At 39.5% G+C, this 13980-nt stretch overlaps 1 protein-coding gene across 12 annotated transcripts in view; it reads right to left on the bottom strand.

Moving 5' to 3' along the window:
* The window catches only part of ARFIP1 (ADP ribosylation factor interacting protein 1), a 64394-nt gene that overhangs the window by 25788 nt on the left and 24626 nt on the right, over positions 1-13980 (bottom strand). The gene's annotated exons all lie outside the window — the stretch shown is intronic.

Raw genomic sequence — 13980 nt, 5'->3', positions numbered from 1 at the left:
AATATCCTTTCAATTGCATCTTAAACAATTCTGTCTATAGCCTGGAACTTGTCTTATGGTGTCATGGCATTCTATTGTGATGCATTAGTAGCAAACATATACAACATAAGACACTGTTTTACAATGTGTGTTAGATGAAACAGTTTGTATGCTCATTTTAAAAGAGAGTTTTGATTTGTTAAGTATATGAAAAAAATGAAAACAAAATGAAAAACAAAACAATACTTTTCCTTTCCTTACCAATGTCCTTACAGAAGAAAAACAAGAAGGTAAATTCTAGTTTTTCCAAGTGGTTGAGTGCAAGATTAACTCCTAGAAACTAAAGAGTTAATAGTAATTGCTAATAGAAGGTTTTCCTGTTGTCCCGGTCTTCATTTAGACTGAAAGTTTTTCTGGATTCTGCATCATTTCACTTGTTCTGTAAAGTGCCAAATACATCATGATGCCATTTAGCACATTTTACTCATTCAAAACACTGTGAAAACACTAATAAATCCTTAAAGCTGGTCTGAGGTGGGAGAGTTTGTATTGTCCATGTTTACAAATGGAGAAATTGAGGCAAAAGATTAAGGTACTTCCCAAAGGTTATGCAGCAAGTAAGTCAGGGTTAGAAGACAGAATGCCTTCCAACCTCACAAATTTCCCTGTTCCACACTATGTAAAAATAAAAGTATTAAAAACAGCAAGCAGAAGACACAGACCAATAACTCAGTCACATCACAGTAGATTACATAATCAGAAAACCTTAGCTGCTGACATGGAATTCTGAATCTTTCTAATCTTAGCAAGGTGAAAAAATAAATAAATAATAAAGGAACAGATGAGCAATGCATGAAGTATGCAGAGAAAAAAAACATTTATTTTCAAGATGCTACTGCAAGGCATATGCAGTAACTTCTTCTAATGTTAGATTGTGTGTTATATATATATATATATATACATATACACACACACACACACACATACACACACACACACACACACACACACACACACACACACACTACTAAGAATTAATATCTTTAAAACTCAAGTGATTTTTTAAAATATATTACAGAAGTCACTTAATCTGCAAGCCCCATGGGAGTTGCTGCATAGGTGTGATATTACCTAAAGGCCAAAACTGGCAGTTAGAATGTAGCACTGAATAATCCCAGTACCACAGTAATAATTCCCTGCAATATAAACCAACTATCAGGAAAAGAGAAAAAGGAAACCTACAAAAAACACAAACTCCAAAGTAATAAAAAGGTATCCTTAGCAGAAGAGACACTATACTTTGGTTAAACTAACCATGATTCCTGATTATTATTTATTTATAAAGGGACAAACAAAAAGTGAATCATTTAAGTGCAATAATAAAGAAGGAAAAGAAATAAGCAGCACCGTGATCACTGGCTGCTTCTTGGGGCATGTCTACACACACAGTGCTGCAGCGGCGCAGATGCACTGCTGCAGCACATCTGGTGAAGACGATTTACGCTGATGGGAGAGCTCTCCGATCAGCATAATAAAATCACCTCTGCAAGCGGCAGAAGCTATGTCGGTGGGAGAATTTGGGCCACACCGGCGCTTATGGTCAGTGTAACTTATGTCGCTCGGGGTGATTTATTCAGACCTGAGCGACATAAGTTCTGTAGACATAGCCTCAGGGCTTGTCTTCGCTACTGGCCGGATCGATGGGCAGCGATCGATCCAGCAGGGATCAATTTATCGTGTCTAGTATAGATGCAATAAATCGACCATCGATCGCTCTAGCGTCGACTCTGGTACTCCACCTCAACGAGAAGTGGAAGGGGAATCGACAGGAGAGCGTCTCCCATCAACACACTGCAGTGAAGAGACTTCAAGGCATCTCAGTAAGTAGATCTAATTAAGTCAACTTCAACTATGTTATTCACATAGCTGAAGTTGCTTAACTTAGATCAATCCCCCGCCCCCAGTAGTATAGACCAGCCCTCAGTCTCAACCTACCTATGGGCACTAGACTCCTATAAAGCTTTGTATTTTAAGCTGAATTTCTAAGAAGTGGGCTGTAGTCCACGAAAGCTTATGCTCTAATAAATTTGTTAGTCTCTAAGGTGCCACAAGTACTCCTGTTCTTTTTGTGAATTTCTAAAGACTCTAAACTCCAGCCCCCCCATACCCTCTGGCCGATTCTTCACCTGAAGATGTGGAAGCCAAGCCTCTTTCCTGTGAAAGTGTTAAAATTCTCAGCTACTTGTCTGTACTTTTAAGGCCCTTCAAAATCTATTTCCCCCCCCACCCCCAATTCTCTAATCTCCATAGCATATGTGTACTCTCACCGCCGCTCTACTGATGAAAGCCTTCATTGCTTGTTTTCTAAGTTTTGACAAAAGTACTTACATGTCTCCTCCCTTCCCTTTAGAACTCTTCTGCTACAATGCCTATACAAGCCTCAACAATGGTATGGCAGCTGGCATGCGGTGATCATTGCCCATCATAGCAAACAGTATTGTCTCATTGTTTCTTGGTGCTCCCATCTGTTTATCCACCTACTGCATCACTGCTTATATTACAACCAAAAGTATAAGCTCTCTGGGGCAGGGACCATCTTTTTGTTAAGTTAGTACCAGGTTGAATATAATGGGACACTCATCCATGAGTAGCAGCACATAGGGGCCCTACAGTACAAGATAATAAATTAACAGAGGACTTACAATAATTTATTCTAGTAGTAAACTGTATTACCAAGACTTAATATATTGTGAAACTGAGGTGGAATGGATAAAAACCTATGATTTTTAAATCAGATTTTTATTTAAATTGAGTTATTTAAATCAAAAAATTTTTAAAACAAGCCCAAAATTTCAGTGTTTATTGATGCAGAATATTTAAAGCATTTTTATGTATTGTAGTAAATTACGGGCTTACTGTAGGCTGTCAATTTCAAATTTAATGTTAATACAGAGACAGAGGAAAAGATCAGACTTTTCTAGTCAACTCATACTTTATAAATATGTCAAAATATCATGTTCTTCATTAAGTAAGCATCTATTATTTTCAGTCTAAAAACGGAGCAAGTGCCGGTAAACTAAGCTAGCTAGATTAAAGCTAGCTTAGGTTCCAGAGCAATGAAACTGCTTCAGCATGCACTACAAGCCCACCCAGAATTCTGGGTAATTACTCACAGGTTATCCTGCACTGCCCTGGCTTCACTGCTCTGGGGCCCAGGCTACCTAGGGTATGTCTACCCGAGCTGCAATCACAGCCTGTGAATGCAGTATAGACATATCCTTAGTGTAAATGCTATACAGTATCTGGTTGCAAATCAACATGTTTTAATGGCAATACCAACCAATGACAATCAATTTTATTTTTTTTTAAATAGAGGAAAGTAACTAAAAAGTACAAATACTAAACAAGAATAGAATCAATTATTTAAATCAGTGTTCTTGCTTGCCGATTTATATTGGTGATTTAAAAATCAGTCATCTCTGACCTGAGGGGTTTTGTTTGTTTGTTGAAATAAACAAAAGAGGTGTTTGTTCTGGACATACGAGTTCTTGCATGAAAACCTGGGTTAGGTTTTTTGGCATATAATCTCAGACACCTAATTATGATTTATTACAAAACACTCCTAAATAAGAAGGCTGCCAACAGCCCATAATGGTCTTGATGAAGGGATTTATCACTGACAGTTGTTATAGAAAAAAAATTGAGATAATTTGGAGAAAAACTGTGGGGAAAAAGTGAGAGGCATGGTATGTACATTCCTATTTACAACAGTAGATAAATGATATGCGTGGCATGGGAGACTTATTTTTGAAGGGTGCAGGGATAAAAAATAAGTGGCTTTGACTTGCATTCCCTCAGAAGCTTGTTATTTGGTACAAGGTGGGCAGTGTGGTGAATAACCTCATTTTAAAGGAAAGTGACTATACTTTGTCTCATTTGACTTTTTTGTTAGTCCTGGGACAAAGTCCATGCAGTTGACCTTCACTTTGTCAGTGTAGAACCTACGCAGTCCCCAACTTCCATTGATGCATACATTTAAAGACTGAAGAGTGGTTTTACCCAGAAAGGTGACCCAAAAATGGTATTTTGTAATCTGTTGCATCTGACTCCAGAGCTGCACTGGTACAGCTGCTTTGCTTTAGCGCTTAGTGAAGACGCTACCTATGCAAATAGGATTTTCAAAGTTATAGGGATCTAAAAATGCTGAAGGTGCCTATTGGGATTGTTAGGAGTACCTAACCTTAGGTACTCTTGAAAATACCAGTAGGCACCTACTTGCATCTTTAGGTGCTTAAGTATATTGCAAATCCAGCCCCATGTCCTTCCAAGTTATCAGAATTAATAGATCTCATCCTCTCCCAACTGATTTTTAATTTATAGATTGGAAGAGAAAAACAAGCTTTCCTGTTTTCAACTTCCAATTTGCATTTCAACTTTGCTTGAACTAGTCCAAATGAAAAAAATATTCTCTGCACTGAAACCAAAAATAACTGGGGCAAAAGTTTTCTCTACAAACAAACAAACTACTGATGGTCGGCCAAAAGTAAATACCTGCATTTGCTCCATTTTAGAATGAAAATAATAGATGCTTACTTAATGAAGAACATTATTATTTGGAAATATTTATAAGGCTTGAGTTGACTAGAAAAGTCAGATGTTCTCCACCGGTTTCTGTTGTGTACAGTGATCAATAGCACAAGTGTGGAGTCCCAGGAGAAGTCTTGTCAGACTGTATATTCCAACATATAAAGTATCGATGCCAACGGTACTGACGAAGCAATGTAGGTCACCAAGGAACATGATCCACCAGCCTTTGAAGGCTCATAGTTGTGATGTAGTTTCAAAAAAGCCAAGTTAGCATGACGACTTTTGGCCTTCTTCTTGGTCAGTATCAGAGACTGCAGTCAGTCCTGAGTCCCATCTGGAGATCTTTGTTCTTCCCTGCCTCCGGGAATAGAAGACTAACCCAAGGAGGGCTGACTAGAAGGCTCAGAATGCTCAATAGCAGCATGAGGTCCCTCATGGCTAGTAGATCTCTCATGTCTCAGAGTGGCAGCTTTGTAGCCAGGACCACTTGTTGAAACCTGGTTTGAAGCAGGAAGAGACTGTTTCCGAGAGGATAGCTCTAAGTCACACATACTCCACGTAGATCTTTCAACTGAAAATATTTTGTTAATGGGCATCATGAGTCCTCTGTGTGCGCTTAGGAAAAGAGGTACAAGTGGCACACTTGCTAGCAGTTAGACTCCCCTAAACAAAACAAACATTTTATAGGAACATCATTAGCAGGCATAGCAGTCTCATAAGCAGGACAGATTTAAAACCTGGAGACCTGTTCTCTGTCATTGGGCCTACTTCTCTGTACTGAGGTGAGAAATTGCTTCATTTTTATTTTTTAAACCAATAGACAAATAAAACTTATCAAAAACTACAGTAACTATAATTCTGAACTCTCTAAAAACTATGAAGAAAGGAGAATGACACTGACAGTGGGTAGTCAGAAGGAATGGAGTGGTGTTTGCAGCTGTTCTACCCTTTACCTTTGTTGTAGGAAGTGAGAGAGTACATGGGTAAATGCACAGCCCCAATTGACACTGCTGGCTAAAAGATTCTGGGCTCGTGCATGGGGAGCACAAACCTACAGTGGAATCTATGTGGACAAATGCTCAAACAAAAACCAGAGTTCTTGGTATAAACCCAAAACTGACTAATATAATATACCTGATACAACACTACATACATTTGTAAGATTTGTTATCAAACATGACTGACAAAGACTTCGTAAAGTTGCAATGTTCTACATATTTTATTCTCAGTAAAATTAATCATTTTACTTTAAAACTAAAAACCAGTCCTGAAAAAATCAAGTTTGAATTTGAGACAATATCAAGCTATGGTTTGGGTTTTTTGTTTTTGGCTGATGGTTTAAGTAGCAAAGAGATTCCATAATCAGAACTTGATGACAATTTGTGGATTAGTAACTCCCATAATTTATTTTCAGTATGCACTGCTTTCAGTAGTAAAAACTTATTTTTCTCATTAAGGTAAACAGATAATTAAGACACTTCCATATCTTTTCAGACTTCAGTCCCATGTTAGAGCCAAAAAAGATCAAGAATGCATTTGTATCATGTGATTGCACCAGCATAGGTTTACTACCTAACTCCATGTTTTTCAGGCCCCAACATTTTACTTAAGTTTTTCTTTCAAGTTTTCGGGATCTAGAGTTGAAGGCAATTAAGACAAAGCTTAAATTACAGAAAGAAACTACTGTTTTAAAGTATGTTTAATTTAGTTCCCCACAAAGATTCCATTAACTGCTACCCTAGCCTATATTTATATTAAAATACCTAAAAGAAGCTAGTTATGTATGCACTTGAAGTAAGGATAAGTTATAAACAGAAAGATTCAGGAAATCTAGAAATTGAACCATACATGTGAATACATACTGTAAGTTATTAAAAATCCCTTGACATAGAAAAGGAGAGTGTCAAGCTTTACCTTCGAATTTCCTGGTTTATGTCATCTGATAAAGGGGAAAAAGCCTACCACATTGTCAAGTTTCCTAACAGCTGGACATAACAGTTCCTATAAAAAGGTATTTTACATGATGGTCTGTAAAGCTTTTTTGTGTTTTTCCATCAATGCGAGAGACCAGTTTTTGGTCCAATACATAATTCTGCTGCTGCAAGTATACTGTCACAGGCCCAACTGATATTTTATAGCCAATTTAATTATAAATCACAACATATAATATTATGATTACATATTGTAATCAGCAGTGGGAGAGCTAGTGCATCATACTGGTGAAGTAATTCAGTACATTTAGTAACAGCCACAGGCTAGGCTCAAACTATGGAGTTAGCCTGCTGATGACATTCAGTTACATTTAAAAAAAAAAAAAAATCTATCCAAAGATTAGACAGCCTTCTTAAAATAACTGGTCTGGTCCACCAGTAAGTTATATAGAGGTCAGTGTGTTCTATGCACAAGTCTGCAATCTGCATACATTTTAAAATATTCACTCTTTTCAGAGGAGAAATAATTAGTTTAAGTTAGTTTACAGTACCACTATGGTCTCAAATTAAACATTTTCAATTAAACCTGTTTTAGTGATGAGAGTATAAGACATCTAAAACTAACATACACAACTTAAAAACCACTGCCTTAAAGGGGCTTTATCTTGGAGTGAAAAAAACAAACAATGTTAAACTATCAAGTTAGTTCCTTGGAAACACAAGCCAATATATAACATCACTCTGACTCCATTACAGAAAGCACTGGAAAACAAGTGTGCTGTCAGGAATTAGGCTCTTATTTGAGCAAAAAAAAACCAAAACCAAAAAACAACAAAAAAATCACTTTCTTGACAGAAAGTGACTAGCCAGTTACAGTGCTTTTTTGTTTTTAAATGTGTGCTCCAGCGTGAAACAGTCAAACAGAGGAAATATACATTTGCCCTAGGTGACCTATTTATGGGAAATTCATAATTACTCTACTCTGAAAAATAACTGCTTTATTAAGTGTGTGTCTGATACACAGTGACATTGTGCTATAAGCTTTTATTATGGGTAGAGTTCCACTACTGATAGTAGTATTATTGCCCCTTGGCCAGAGCAGTTAGCTAACCTGTTCTTTCCTTATTCTGGCTTGTGTTCTATTAAGTAGTTTCCAAGGGAGGTTGTGGAATCCCCATCATTGAAGTCTAGGTATACTTGTTCTGCCTCTGCGCAAGGGGCTGGCCTAGATGACCTGAAGGTCCCTTCCAGCTGTGCATTTCTATGATTATCCATGTGACCAGTGGGGAACATATCAAAACCTATAGAGCATATGGAGCTTATGATAGTTTGTATAACATCAAACCTGCAAAACGTTAAAATACTTAGACAGGCAGAAGTGTAAGTAAAAATAACTTTCACATCACCACATTATGAGGGTGGGAAAAGTAGATTTTATACTTAGGATGGCATATTTTCAAGACGATTTCACAAGATTGGAACAATACGACTTACTACAATCATTTTTTGTTACGGATCTTGACTGGGCTGTTTCTTTTCCATTTAAAGTTTTATCCTCTCTTAGTCACAAAAGGTAGTGCTGGAAGGGACCTCAAGAAGTCATTAATCCATTCTCCTGAGCTGAAGCAGGACCACCTAAACCTAGACCTTACCTGACAGGTATTTTTCTAACCAGTTCTTAACAGGACATTAACACCCAACTTGCTAATTTCCCTAATATTAGGCAGAGACCCCGACAGCATAGTGAGGCAGTGTGGCCTCCCTCCGAGCCAGAGGGGGAGGGACAACCACCACCCAACTACACACAGCTCATGAAATACCACAGGACAGCCGCACTGTGTTCGTAACACTCATCACCAGACTGGTCAAGAGTTCAGGATCCATGCTGTCAGGCAAAGATGGTGGGCGCACAGTTTACAAGGACTATTGAAAAACGGCACGAAACAAAGTTCGAAGCCCATGGAATGATGGGACGGAAAGAATCACACCATGGAATGGCAAGCATGCCCCCATGATGCACTGTGATCCATTCCCAGAGCTCCCGGCAGCAGAGGGTGACGTGTTGCACAGTGGGATAGCTACCCATAATGCAATGCTCTCTGTCGACATAAGAGCAAGGACTGTGGACGCGCTCTGCCAACACAAGGAGTATTGTGTGGACATACACAACCGATGTAATTAAAGCGGCTTATTATCGTTGATGTAACTTAAGTACTTCTTTGGGAGGAAAGTGGAATAAAAAAAAAAAAAAAAACTAACCCACTTATGCAACCCATTCATAAGAATTTAGGGAATTTAACTGGGAAAGACTATATATTGTTGTCTCCTTAAGGATGAATCAATCCTAACGAATAAAGCAACAATTAATGCAGATTCATATTATCTTCTTTTCCATTTTTCAAAAGCACTGAAGTGACTTAGGAGCCTAAATCTGATTGTCAGAAGTCATTTAGGAATTTAAGTTCCACTGACTTTCAATGAGTCAGAACATTGGCTCTGTCTGTTCATCATGTCCCATCTATTCCTCACTATTAAGATACTTGCCATGGTCACTTTTGCCTTGACTAACATGGCCTCCCAGTTCTCAATCCCCAGTATACTCATTGTAAAGTCATCTTCCTCCCACTACAACCATATTACCCACAATTCACACTTCGCTTTGAATCCATCTATTGCTTTCCTGCATTATTACCATTCTAAGCTCACCTCTTAAGCTAAAATGCCCCACTATCTTGCCCGCACCTACATTTGTGTTTTGGTTTTCCTCTACACCAGGGGTGGCCAACCTGAGCTTGAGAAGGAGCCAGAATTTACCAAAGTGCATTGCCAAAGAGCCAGAGTAACACATCAGCTCCCCCCTGTCAGCTCCCCTGCCTGCCCCCAGTGTCTCCTCCCACCCGCCAGCAGCACCGCCAATCAGCACCTAACCCTCCATCCCTGCGTCTCCCACCCGCCACAGTCAGCTGTTTTGTGGTGTGCAGAAGGAGGAGGAGGAGCAAGGGTACAGCAGACTCAGGGGAAGGGGCGGGAGCCTTGGGGGAAGGAATGGAGTGGGGCTGGGGCCTGGGGCAGAGCCAGGGGTTGAGCAGTGAGCACCCTGTACCACATTGGAAAGTTAGCGCCTGTAGCTCCAGCCCTGGAGTTGGCACCTAGGCAAGGAGCTGCATATTAACCTCTGAAGAGCTGCATGTGGCTCCGGAGCCACAGGTTGGCCACCCCTGCGCTACACTAAATTTAATTCACTTTGCTTACTACTTACTCCTTGTATCTCTTTTTCCTTCTCCTGGCCTCATGCCTTAAATCATGTTACTCTTCACTTGAAAGACTTCTTTTCCTCCTCCACTAAGCAGTTTCTGTCTTCTCCACATCTCACCTTACAATCCACCTTTCTGAACAATTTCTCCTCCAGCCTTATCAATAACGTCCAGATCCTTCCTCTTTTAAACAGCATGAAATAAGCCATCTGGCAGCAGAAAATAAAAACCCACAAGTTTCTAAGGTTTGTTTTTATGATCGGAAGCAAAAAATGGCTTCTCCAATTGAGACATTTTAGTAAAATTGAATATAATTGCCCAAACTGGAATTTGGCCAGGCCAGAGATAACATACCTAAACTTAATAAAGGTGAACTGGGATCTTACATGACTACAGGTGATCACGGCTCTGATTTCTAACTCATCTAAAACAGAGCACCACAAGAAGTACACCACAGTGTTCTCTACCACCAGGCTGGAACACTAGCTCAATATTGACTCAGAAGGCATAAGCACTTCCTCAAGCACCTGAGTTTCCTTTGTTAGTCTCCCATGTAAGTGCTCTGACCTTGCATGGCTTATGTGATCTGACAAGATCACAGCCCAAGGTGTTATGAGTGCAGGTGCAGTGAATAACAGATCTTAAAGATACTCTTTATTATGATAATAGCACATATTAAAGATTCACAATGAAGCTCAAGTTTCCCACAATGCCAGATATCCTTTGCTATTGGCAGCATATAAAGATGCTTAAAAGAGTGCTTGTGCTCTGGAAGAGGGCAAAAAAACAGGAGGAAAGAGCCTGTCCTGCGAGACAGAGGGAACAACAACAACAACAAAAAGGAATTTTAGAATACAATGCACACATCAGGTTTTGTATTTTCATAAAGCATTTCAAACATAGAATCATAGAATCTCAGGGTTGGAAGGGACCTCATCTAGTCCAACCCCCTGCTCAAAGCAGGACCAATCCCCTGACAGATTTTTTCCCCAGATCCGTAAATGGCCCCCTCAAGGATTGAACTCACAACCCTGGGTTTAGCAGACCAATGCTCCAACCACTGATGCATCTGAAGAAGGGTTTTTTTACCCACAAAAGCTTATGCCCCAATAAATCTGTTAGTCTTTAAGGTGCCATCGGACTCCTTGTTGTTTTTGTGGATACAGACTAACGTGGATACAGACTAACACAGCTATCCCCTGATACTTGACTAACATATGAAAATAAGTTTGTAAGATAACAGTATTTGGGCTCTTGGGTAGCCTAACTACAACAATTTTAGAACTTTACCTAATTTTAATTCATTCTTTAGAAACTCTTTCGGCCAAACACATGGCATGTTTTCAGATTACAAACAATAATGCACTTTTCCCCATCTCAGGGTCTGGTTTGTTAAACAATGTTAAGTATTCTCACCTACATTAAAAAAAACTGAAAGCAAGTATTTGAATGACAAAAATGTAACTTTTCTCACACTATTCATGTTGTAAAGAGTGTTAACTACAAGACCAACAAGTTAAAAAATTGCAATCTGCTGAGTTTCCTCCAGCAAATAATAAAGGGGCTGTGCTAATTAGTCATCCCATTAACACTGCCATTACTAATGGACTTTAAAGATGCATTGACACTAACAAAACCAGTATGCTTAAGCATGTTTTAAACTCAGATGGTATGGTTGAAACAAAACTATGTCATAACATGAAAACAAACTTTTGGCCCAATACAGCTCAAAGCTACAGCCCAGTTCAGTCACTTTAAAGTTTACATCTATCATAGTGGCTGGACAAACCAAGTTAGAATTTTAGTCATAACTGTACTTAAGTATTTCTTGATAGTGCACATGAGGACAAGTGAGAATACTGCAGCTCTTTTATGAACGCTTTTAATTAAGCGAACAGTGATTTCATCTGTCTTTTTAATTATTAATTTGGATTTTGTTAGAGAACCGTTTACTGGAGGTGATGCAAACAGTAAATATTGCTGTATTAACATGTTACCAAATATTTTTTTTTTTAAAATCAAGTACATTTGGTAACTCGTGTTTTACTTAACAGTATATTCCTGCATGATGCTGTATGCAAGTACTATATTTTGCACTTTAGTGCAAAAATTAAACAACAATGCCACTATTTTACAAATACTCAGAAACAAAGAGAGAGAAAGAAAATGAGAGAGATGTGTATTGCAAAATCAGATATTGCCTTTGCTTGTGCATGCATAGAAATGGGTGTATGCAGAACAGAACCTCAAACTGGTCTCTAATGTTACTTTGTTGCTAAAGGGTATATTCCCAGAGCAAGAGTGTGTGTAAATTACATTAGCACTGAACAAGACTTGCACAGCTAGATCTCTGTGCATACAGATGAGAACAAATACGCCTAAAGCTGTTGAAATATCTGCAAAGTTATTACATTCACAAAATGTAAATGAAAATATGGGTCGAGTCAAGCGTGGGGGTAGGATTGCCAACTTTCTAATCATAGAAAACCAAACACCCCCCCTTGCCCCACCCCCCCTCCCTCCATCGCTCACTCACTCACTTTCACTGGGGTAAGGAGGGGGTGAGGGCTCCAGCTGGGGGTGCAGGTTCTGGGGTGGGACCAGGGATGAGGGGCTTGGGGTACAGGAGGGGGCTCTGGTCTGAGGCAGGGGGTTGGGGTGTGGGACGGAGTATGGGCTCTGAGCTAGGGGTGTGGGCCCCAGGGTAGGACCAGAAATGAGGGGTTCAGTGTGTGGGAGGGGCTCTGGGCTGGGGTGTGGGAGGGGGTGAGGGGTGCAGGAGAGGGTGCAGGCTCTGGGGTGGGGCCAGAGATGAGGGGTTTGGGGTCCAGGAAGGGGCTTAGGGCTGGGGTAGGGGCACAGGCTCCAGACGGCGTTTACCTCAGGCGGCTCCCAGAAGTGGCTGGCATGTCCCTCCAGCTCCTAGGCGAAGGGGCAGCCATGGGGCTCTGCGTGCTGCCTAGGAGCCGGAGGGATATGCTGGTTGCTTCCGGGAGCTGTACGGAGCCTGGCAGGGAGCCTGCCAGCACCGCTGCGCCAGCAGTACCACCAATCAGACTTAACAGCCCAGTCAGTGGTGCTGACTGGAGCCACCAGGGTCCCTTTTCAAACGGGTGATCTGGTCGAAAACTGGACATCTGGCAACCCTACGTGGGGGCCCTAGATCCCTGAATGGGGCACTACCACAAGTTTAAAAAAGCAAAAAATATACTAAAATGTTTCTCAACTGAATCCAACTTATTTAAAACAAAAAAGACTCTCTTGAAATTTAGTCCATTTACTCATTGTAATCACTTCCACCACCCTCTTTTATTTATGAAGTACTACTATAATTGTACAACTGAAGTATATTCCTTTCCCCAATCTTAGGTGAACTCCTTTAACCATTGCTGTGCTGGCTCTGCCTACAAACTAATAAATTAATACTCGCAGCAAAGCTGAAGAAATTTCAGAGCAGTAACTAACACATTATATATAGTTTTACATTAAACACAGAAATAATGACCAAAATTACAGGAGAAAAGGAAAAAGCAAAAGAGGAGCATTAAAAGTAACAAAGATGAAGCAAGATGAATAATACTTAAAAAAAAAAAAAAAAAAAAAAAAAAAAAAGGCATAATTGATTTTGGAGACTGACAATAGTAAACAGATCCAGAAAGCTACCCCAAAGGAAACAACCTATGAGCCTTTAATCTTTTTGCAATAATTCTGATTATCACACATTCTAAGTTAAGAGGGCGTCTCACATGTGAGTGTAAAATTGTGCTACACAATCAGAGTTTCTAGATCACCATTTTCTTAAACCTACCGGTTTACAGTAAATATTTAATAACGTTTCCTTACTGCAGATGGAAGACATTCAGATCTCTTCTTCAGGCTTCAGAAAACTGATGTTATATGCACGCTATGCTCTGAGGATTGCTTTTCTACTTGCTAGGTTACTAAGAAAGTAAGTAACTTCTGAAAGTCAGTGAACAAACAAAGAAACAAACAAACAAAACAAAACACTAGCTGTTGCAACTTTTCATATGTAACCATGAACTAAAGCTACTATACGGTTATACACAATTCCAATTCTATTATTTAGCCACTATGACCAAAAAAATCCACTTATTTTGCCTGCACAGTGAATTTAGAAGAGAACAGATTCTCTGAACACCGTACATTAGCATGTATTAAATTTTAAATATTTTAAAATGATTAATAAAACTTCCTTGAAGGATCTCAAA

This window comes from Chrysemys picta, chromosome 5, assembly GCF_011386835.1.
Source record: "Chrysemys picta bellii isolate R12L10 chromosome 5, ASM1138683v2, whole genome shotgun sequence".
Classification (NCBI taxonomy): Eukaryota; Metazoa; Chordata; order Testudines; family Emydidae; genus Chrysemys; species Chrysemys picta.
This window is presented reverse-complemented; position numbering and strand designations above follow the sequence as displayed.